This window comes from Sciurus carolinensis, chromosome 10, assembly GCF_902686445.1.
Source record: "Sciurus carolinensis chromosome 10, mSciCar1.2, whole genome shotgun sequence".
Classification (NCBI taxonomy): Eukaryota; Metazoa; Chordata; class Mammalia; order Rodentia; family Sciuridae; genus Sciurus; species Sciurus carolinensis.
In genome coordinates, this window is record NC_062222.1 from 84,516,844 (window position 1) to 84,527,363 (window position 10,520).

General features: G+C 31.8%; 1 non-coding gene across 1 annotated transcript; it reads left to right on the top strand.

Annotated features, from left to right (window-relative positions):
• Positions 1-1,147: 1,147 nt before the first annotated feature.
• Positions 1,148-1,279, top strand: LOC124995151 (small nucleolar RNA SNORA72). The gene has a single exon (XR_007110629.1). It is a non-coding gene; the product is annotated as a small nucleolar RNA SNORA72 (small nucleolar RNA).
• Positions 1,280-10,520: the final 9,241 nt, after the last annotated feature.

The following is a 10,520-nucleotide window of genomic DNA, read 5'->3' on the forward strand; positions in this document are numbered from 1 at the left end:
AATTTTATTATGCAAAACATACTTTAAACTAAAACTGTAAAAAGACAAAAAAAGAATGTTATACAATGATAAAGGAGTAAATTCATCAGGAAGATGTAACAATTGTAAACATATACATGCTCATAGGAACACAGATATAGAAATCAAATGTTAATAGGTCTAAAGAGAGCAACAGATTGCAATATCACAATAGTAGGTAATTTTAATGACTCACTTTTAGGAATGGACAGATCATTAAGATATAAAATTGATAAGGAAACATTGTTCTTTAATAACAACTTTAGGTCAAATGTATGTAATAGACAATTATAAAACATTCCATCCAATAATAACATTCTTTTCAAGTGCACAAGGAACATTTTTTTAAGAGAAATTATATGTTAGACCAAAAAATAAGTCTTAGCAAATTTAAGAAAATTGAAATCATATTAAATATCTTTTCTGAACACAATTATATAAAACTATAAATCCATAATTGGAACAATTTGGAAAATTCACAAGTGCATGGAAATTAAATAACATGCTCCTGAACAACTAATGGGTCAATGAAGAAATTAAAAAGAAAATTAAATTAAAAAATATATTGAGACAACAAAAATGGATACACAACTTACTTGTAAAAACTTGTGGGATGCAGCAAAATCAGTTCTTAGAAGTTTCTAGCAATAAATGACCATATAAAAAGGAAAATCTTAAACAAAAATTTAACATTAATCCTCAAGGAACTAGAAAAAGAATAAATTAAGCCCAAAGTTAGCAAAAGGAAGGAAATAATAAAAATCTGAGCTGAAACAAATGAAATCGAGACTAGAAAACAATACAAAAATCAACAAAACAAAGAATTGGTTATTTGGATTGACAAAGTACTAAAACTTTAACTTGACTAAGAAGAAAAGAACAGAGACTCAACTAAATAAATCAGAAATGCAATAAGAGATGTTATAACTGAAACCACAGAAATACATCTTTAAGGTCATAGACCAGTATGAACAACAGCTTTGATAACCTAGAAGAAATGGATAAATTCCTAGGTACACACAATCACCAACACTAGATCATGAAGAAATAGAAAATCTGAACAGACCAATAGTGAGTCAGGAAAATTTGAATTAGTAATAAAACATCTCCCATCAAAGAAAAGCATGGGCTGTGAATATTCTCCCTGTTTTGATTTTGTAATAATCAGGACAGGTTAAACATTCACCATATTGAGACCATGCATCTGTCCCAAGACATAGTTCTTTCCCTATGTGTGGTTTTATAAATGATGGCAATAAGCCAGTCTGATTTATTATATGATACTTTGTGTGATCATATAATGGCTATAATTCTAACTTTGATAAACTTTCCGAAAAATAACAGTACAGCTGGTGTGATAACTTGTAAGTTATCAGTGCTAATTTGCAGACTTGTCTAAAGAATGCACAACCAAAGTAGGGAAATTTTGTCACTATCAGTTGCAATTAAATTAACTGTAAAATTATTATATTTTATTTTCTAGAAAAAAAATAAAAGTTAAGCACAGAATCTGACGGCTTTACTGCTGGATTCTGCCAAACCTTTATAGAACTACTATTCAAACTTCTCAAACTCTTCCAGAAAATAAAGAGGAAATACTTCCAAATTATTTTTAGGAGGTTAGGATTAACTTGATATCAAAGTCAGACCAGGACATTACAAGACAATAAAATTACCTTCCAATAACTTTGATGAATATAAATAAAGAAACCTCAACTATCAAACTGAATTACACAACATATTAAAAAATAATTCACCTAGATCAAGTGGAATTTATCCTTGGTATGCAAAGATGGTTCAACATATGCAAAACAACAAATATGATATAGAAGGAATGTACCTTAACATGATAAAAATCTGTATTTATGATTGTACTGAATGGGTAAAAATTGAAAACCTTTCCTCTCATACCTGCAACAAGACCAAGATGCCCATTTTCACCACTTCTATTAACCATAGGGTGGGAAGTCTTTGCCAGAACATTTAGGCAGGGAAAAGAAAGAAAAAGTATGCAAAAAGGAAAGAACGAAATGAAATCGTTGCTATTTGCTGATGACATGATCTTATATTAAGAAAACCCTAAATAATCCTCAAAAACCTCTTAGAAACTGATACATGAATGCAGCAAAGTTACAGGATAAAATTAAAACCAAAAAAATCAGAAGCATTTCAATATGCTAACAATTGGCTATTTGAAAATAAATCAAGAGAATGGTCTCATTTATATATAACTACAAAAATATTTAGGGATAAATTTAATCAAGGACATGACAGAACTGAGAACTGTAAACATTGGCGAAAGAAATTGAAGAAGACCAAAATAAATGAAACAATATTCCATGTTTGTTGAACAGAAGAATTAATATTGTTAAAATTTCCACGCTGCCTGGAGCAATCTACAAATTCAATGCAATCCTTATAAAAATACTAATGTTATTTTTCATAGAAATAGATAATCAATCTTAAAATTCATATGGATCAACAAAAAAGCTCAAATAACCAAAGTAATCATAAACAAAAAAGGGCAAATTTGATGACATCAGGCAACTTTATTTCAAATTATACCACAAAGTTATAGAATGACAGCATCATGGTGCTGGCATAAAAGTAGACCCAGAGATCAAAGGACAGGATATAGATCCCAGAAATATACCTATGTATGTATGCTCCATTAATTTTTTGCCAGAGTTGCCAAGAATACTCAATGGCAAAAGAAGTCTCATTAATAAATGGTGTGGAAGACACTGGGTGTCCACACACAGAGGTATGAAATGGGACCCTTATTTCTTAATATTTTCAAAATGTAACTCAAAATGGATTGAAGACTTAAATGTAAGCCCTGAAACTGTAAAAGTACCATAAGAAAATGTGGGCGGTAAGCTATATCACATTGATCTGGACAGTGATTTTGAACTTGATCCTGAAGTGCAGGCAAGAGAAACAAAGATAAATAAATGGCATTACAATACACTAAAAAGTTTCTGTGCAGTCAGTGAAATAATTAGCAGATTGAACAGACAATCTATAGATTGAGATAAAATATTTCCAAACCATACATCCAATAAGGAGTTAATCTTCAAATATATGAGGGTCTCAAACAACCCAATTTAAAAACAACCTAATTTAAAAAATGGACAAGGGATCTGGATAGACATTTCTTGAGAAGACTTACAAGTGGACAATAAGATGTTTAACATTGCTAATCTTTAGGGAACTTCAAATTAAAATCATATTGTGATAAACTTCACATTTATCAGAATAGGCATTATCAAAAAGATGAACGATGGTGTTGGTGAGGATGCAGAGAAGATAGAACCTTTTACACTGGTGGGAATGTAAACTAGAATAGTCATTATGGAAAACTACTTGAGGTTTCTCAAAAAATAACAATAATAATGAAATTATCACATGACCCAGAAGTCCCATTTCTAGAAATTTACCTCAAAGATTTGAAATTGGTGAATTGAAGAAATGTTTGCATTTCTATTTTCAATAGCCAAGTTATGGAATCAACCTAAGAACCCTTTGACAAATGAATGGATGAAGGGAATGTGGTGTATGTACCCAATGGAATACTTTTCAACTTTAATTAAGAAGGAAGTTCTGTCATTGTGACAACACTGATAGAATTGAAGAATATTGTGCTAAGTAAAACAATCCAGGCACAGAAAGACAAATATTGTATATTCTTACTTCTTTATGGAATCAAAATCAATGAAACTCATAAAATCAGAGTTCAATGATGGTTATAAGGGGCAAGAGGGTGAGTGGAATCAAGACAATGGCCAACACACAAAATCTCAGATAGCAATTATAAGTGGGGTTTTATTAAGAACTATTTATTTATTTATTAAGAAATTTTGTGGGCTGGGGATATAACTCAGTTGGTAGGGTGCTTGTCTTGCATGCACAAGGCCGTGGGTTCAATCCCCAGCAACACACACACACACACACACACACAAAGAACTATTGCACAGCATGTTGAATATAGTTAATAGACCATTAGTGTTCATTTCAAAATTGCTAAAAGTAAAATTTCAAATGCTCTCACTACAAAAACTGGTATTTGAGGTGATAGATATGTTAATGACCTTGATTTATTATTCCACATTGTATTAATAAATAATAACATCATTTTTTTGCCCCCAAAAGATAAATGATTTTAGTTAATATATGATGAAGCTTTAAAATTAAAACAATGGGGCAAAATATGTAAATGATTAGAAAAAGAACCTGGTCATTACTTTAAACACTTGAGTATTTACTAAAAAAATTCTTGATTTGGTATAATACTTACATTAAACTATGAAAATCTGTTTTTCCCTTAAACTGTGGAGTTAAAAATTACTGTCATGTTCTTTATGAATTAACAAGAACCACATAGTAAAACATATCACATGAATTTCAATGAAAGTATTACAGCTAAACTCTGATTTAGAAACTACATGAAACAGAGAGATTTGGTGCTGAATTCAGAAAATTGAAAAATTCAATAAAAACCAATTTCAATTACTTTTATTGTCTCTAAAAGTTTTCAGTTTTATTGCCTATAGAAGTTTTCTTTGGGGTATCGATTGCTATGGGCAAATGTCTACAAGGAAATTATAGTGATGGCATAAGAAGGAAAGTATTTTGGAATAAAGAATGGTAGATTAAATAACACTGATAGACATTTCAAGAGTAACTATAATTCTAAACATAGTGTATAGTGTATTCTCTGATCAAAAAGAAACAAAAGGAGCTAGTGAAGTCAATAATTAAATCAAAAAAGAGAAGAAAGTTTTTTTTTTTTTTTTTTTTTTTAACTGCAAGAGATGCAAAAGGGTATGATATTCCAGAGACGCAGGATTGCTCAGAAAAGTAAATCAAATCTAGTTGCACATGTCAATGTGTCAGATGAGTCAACCATGTGAAATATGACAATTGTTTATTTTAGATATTAATAGAAAAGACCATCTTCCCTGTCATTGTTTTCAGTACCTTCAGTGGAAGAACATGATTACAAATTTTGATCATAAGAATGTGAATATTAGACCCAAAGGTTGGTGAAAAACAAACTTGAGAGATGGGTAAACTCATCTCTACTGTTCACATCCTGAAGAAAACTTCCTTCAAATAGAGGTCTTGGGTGGACTTGAGCATTAAGGAGAAGTACGGTTCTCATATTTCATTGTAAATTTAGTTGTATTCCTTCAAATTTATTTGAAGATTTTCTCATACCTTATCTTCCTCAACTAATAGTCAGGCCCTCTTTCAATTTTCTCCCTCTCTTTCTATATTTCCCTTCTATCTCTCCCTTTCCTTTGCTTCTTTTCTTCAAATTCCAGGTGAGTTTTAAATAGACATGTTTCCATGTGTGTTGGAAGAAAAAGGTAATTGTTCCTGTTTCTTTTTATTTATGTAATTCTGTCCAGTTTTTAAATATGAAATGCCCTGATCTCATTTTGAGCCCCGTCTCAGCCTTAGGGAGCCTTTAATTTTATGTTGTTCTGGTTTTCAAATATTTCTGAAATCTTACCTGAAAACAAATGAAAAAGGCCAGCAGGAGTTCACTTAGCATCAAAGCTTTCATCCTGTCCTTTTGGCACCTATAAAAAAACAAGAGAAAAGATTTGTTAGATGCTTGACAATGAGAGAATGCAAAGTAAAAGGGATGCAAAGTAAAAATTTAGTGGCAATTTTAAGAACAGTAAAAAAAATGTTTCTTAGATTAAATTTAAAATGTGGATATGAAATTAATATATAAGCTAATTTTGAAGTGACCTTTATTCTTTGCAACTTCTTAAAAATTAGTTTTTTCCATTTAGTTTTCTGAGATTAATATTTTTGTTTAAATTCTCACCTAAGAATTTTATCTTTGATTAGAAATTATAACTAAGAAGCTTCATAACTATCTATCATCCTCTTTTTGCACACACAAATACTCAGACATATACACACATCCTTCTTGTCTTCCTCTCCCAGAAATGCCTTCATTTAGGAAAACTGCATCAGTTGTAGCATAAAGAGAGTTCTAAGAGAGTCAACAGCACACTAGGTCAACTTAATGGAACTCAGCTCCTGTAAGTCCGATGTGAGAAATGGTATCCCATGTATTATTATATTACAAGGACAGTTTCTATGAAATCTTGAAATTCTGTGATGCTATCTAACTCTCTTCTTCCTTCCAGTTCACATGTTTTCGTCATAGGATCCTATGCATGTTCTTCTATAATTATTTTATAAAAGATTGCTTGTTGATAACTCTTTGTTAGACGATGAACACATCACAGTTAAAGTTATTAAATAATCAAGTCTTTCTGATCTGTGCTCATGTAATTTTGAACAATACAGTGTTGATCCTTCTAGATAGTTATATGAGTGAAAAGTAGGCAGTGTTTCTGTAGTGCTGAATTATTGGAATGGGTATATACAACATAGGGTTTCTAGTTCCAGAATTTTGTGAAAGGAAAATGAAAAAAAAAAAAAAGCAAGTCTGTACTTATCTTAGGAATGACCTTAAAGAAGCTGTTATGGTTTGGATATGAGGTGTCCCATGAAAGCTCACATGTGAGACAATGTAAGAATGTTCAGAGGAGAAATGATTGGGTTTTGAGAGTCTTAACCTAATCTGAATTAATCCGTAATGGGATTAACTGAGTGGTAACTGGAGGCAGGTAGGGTGCCACTTGAGGAGGTGGGAATTGGGGCGTGGCTTTGGGTATATATTGTCTATCTGGTCAGTGGAGTCTCTCTCTGCTTCCTGTTGTTGCAAACTGCTTCCCTCTGCCACATTCTTCTGCCAAGATGTTCTGTCTCACCTCCAGACGTGAGGAATGGAGTCAGCCTTCTATACTAAGACCTCTGAAACCGTGAGCCTTCAAAAAAACTCTTCCTCCTCTATAATTGTGCTGGTTGGGTCCTTTAAATTGCAACAGCAAAATAGCTAACTAAAACAGAAGCTTAGCATAATGAGTTTTAGAAAGTCTTTAGTAGTATGTAAGAATGATTGCAGGACCCTCAGTTTCTCTGGCCTTGGTGCAAACACATGAACATTTAGAATCGTCATTAGAAAATCTCTGAAACACAATGTTTCAGAGTCTGAACTGAATTGGTTTATGTTATGATCTTTCCACACAAAACAGAACGACTTCCAGTGTTCCCATTTTAGTGGATGGCATGCTAGTTGACCCATAGTGTAGTTCAGAATCCTGTCAGTTATGACCCCTTTTCCCATCTTAGCCAGTCACTAAATTCTCTCTGAACTTTTACCTCCTAGACAGGGTGAATGAGTTCACTTCTATTGTCTCCATCAGCAGCATCCTATCCAAGTTAGGGTCATATCTCATCTGGTCCATTCCTTATCTCCTCAAGTAGTTTGATTATCTGTTATGTGCTGGGCACTGTTTGGGGACACAGAGATTATAGGACCAAGAATATAGTGTCCCTGATGCATTGGAGTTTTCATTCTCATGAATACCAAAATGCTCTCTTAACTGACCCATAAGCTTGCTTTCAATCAACATTACAGTTATCATGGATCTTATGAGATGCAAATCTATTATTCTAGACTCCTTGTTAAAACCTTTCATTGCTTTTTTTCTACTGATCGTTATTTTAAAGTCAAAATAAATAAGTACATTATCATCAAGTGGCTTATAAGGTTCTTTGTAACCCTACACTCACTGCTTCTTTAGTTATGTCTTTCTTTATCTTACATTGTGTTGTGTGTGTGTGTGTGTGTGTGTGTTTGTGTGTATTTGTAATACTCTTTTCTTCCTCAGTCTCTTTTAACATCCTATTGCAACAATTGCATTAAGGCTTTTTATTCCACCTACATGTTGTGAGAACTCCAATCAAATTAGCTAATGACATGTTTATTGTCAGAGAAAATGCTTATCTTACAGGATGAAATTTTCTCTAGTGTTTAACAAGAAGTCGATCCCTCTTCTTATCCTTGCTTTGCACTTCTTTAAAATTCTTTCTTAGTTTTCTTCATGGATTTTCTTCTTTTCTCATCTTCATTAGGGTTTTAATATTAATTTATCCACTCTTGTGGACCTCTCTGGTTGTGCCATTGCACTTTTAACCAACCCATCCAAAACTGAATTCATTACTATCCTCTAGCATCTTATTGATTAATAAACCAAACATTAATAGAGAAAATAAGAGAAAAAAAATAGTAAGTATGCCCTAGAGGAATTGGCACTGTTCATACAATTACCTTGGGTTGAGTGTCTCCTTTGGATCTTGATCAGGACTTGCTTCCTAGTGATATATTCGGTAATTCTAAAACTTGATGTCCACAAATGTGAAGAGAAGTAATTGAAAGATTCTTGTATCTAATAAAGCAGTCCTGCCTTCCTGTGCCCCTCCTACTCTTCTCCTATTGGTTATGGTAGGAAGTAGAGGCTAGGGGAAAAAAAAAAAATCAAACAAACAATTGTGAATATGTATTATTTGAAATTAATCCTGAAGAATTTACCCTTTGAGATTTTCTCTTCCAGAAACATTGCAGTCTTTTACCTGAAAGGGGTGAGGATGAAATCCGATTGTTAACAAAATTTATAAATTAATACTATGGTCTTTGTTTAGGTTTATCACTCATTTTAAGAACACTAGGTTTTCTCATTGGTAGTTATAGAAACTTGGTTTCTTATGGGATTTGGTCAACTACATTTTTATACTTTGCTCCAATAGTCTAAAGTTTAACAATCAAAGAGATCAACTTCTGAAATAACTTAATTGGAGGATCTAAATAATTTCCTCCATTGGGTTAAAAACATTTAAGCTTTTAAATTCAAAATTCAAATGTTATGGAAAATCGTGAAATATACTTATTTTACTGAACCTTCATCCATCGCCTTGCAACTCTTTGAACTTAGAATCCTCCAAATTTTGAAGAGCACATATTAAATTATATACTTATTACATTCTGAATCCTGTTTCAATTGCTGTGACTACAGACATGAAAAATGTAAATAATTTTCATTCAACATAATGGTTTTTATTATGTAATTTTACACTTATTTACCATTTCACATATTTATCTATGTTAAACTACATGCCAGAACAAATGGCAAATACGCTGGTTCTGAACAAGTATAGCTATGAGATATCACCAATGTACTTGAAAACAAAATGTAAAAACTTTTGTTAAGACAATTTTAGACCAGTAAAAAGTGCACTGAACTTAGAAAAGAAAGCCTAGGTCTGTTGTTTTATTACTATGTGAACTTAGTACATGTTGTTTTTCTCATTTATAAAATGAAACTCATCCTGTGAGTATTTACCAGTGTCATATAATGTGCTGTGTAAGCATAAGGTATTATGTTACTTTTGGATGAATACCTAGGCATATAGGGCAGGATAAGAAAATGTGTGAATTAGAAAAAAACTTATTAACCAATGTTGTGTAATTCTTCTGTCAAGGAAATTATGAGCATAATGAAAGTAACACATGAAACGAGTTGACGTCAGAATTAAAATATTCATGGAAACACATTGTAAATTTTATAGCACTATGCAAAAATGCTGTTTAAAATTTGGCCTATTTGTTCTTTAGATTGTTATAGCAACTCATTATTTATGGATATATTTAAAGTAACTTTAAATTTCATCCCTACTGAATTTTGAATGATATGTACTTATTTATCTATTCAATAGATACTAATTGAATAATCACTCTGTAGTAGTCATTGTAGATTCAGTAAAAAATAATACAAGCCCAGTTCCTGCCTTGAGGAGCTAAGGATTTATTGGAGAGGAATAACCCAAACAGAAATAAATGACTTCGATCTTTGATGTCTGGTTGTCATAGAGGTAGACTTCCACTCAACTATTTTTCTTGGACAAACTTTTCCATTAACTTTTTCTTCTAAGAACTTTGTGAAGATGAGAAGACAGTGTTTGGCTGTGCTTGAATCACTGGGTGTGTGCTTGATAATCAATATCATAATAAAGATTGTGCAGCAACAATATGCAATGTTATTCTTTCTGAGAATTGAGGTAATCATTTTAGAGTTAACAAAATTATATGTACTTATGACTGTTACACTGATTTGATTCAAAGTTTTCCTCCTTTCTCTTTTCACACTAATAGCATTTTTCCTTTATAAATTCAATGTTATTTTAGGAGTTTCAATTATAGTTCTCATTTTGATTGATATATTAGAAAGGTTGTTGAAAGTTAAGGATTTTGGTCTCCATAGTCCTGAAATTTGAGTGTATAGTTAACAAGTTTGTAAGGAAAGTTCTTTTATGGACTTTTTAATCATATAACCTTATAAGTTTAATGTAAATTCTATAATTATTTATGTCTTCTCCAATGTGAATTCAATGATAATTTAGAAAGTTTTAGGAACCTAGGCCAAGCTTCTTATGAATTATAGTTATTAGCCTGTAACATATGAAGGAAAGGGATTATTAGTAATTTGCATATACCAACAAGATTAAATAAAACTTTATATACCTGAAAATGTTCCTGTCAAATTCTTGAGTATTTTGACATGATCTTAGAAGTA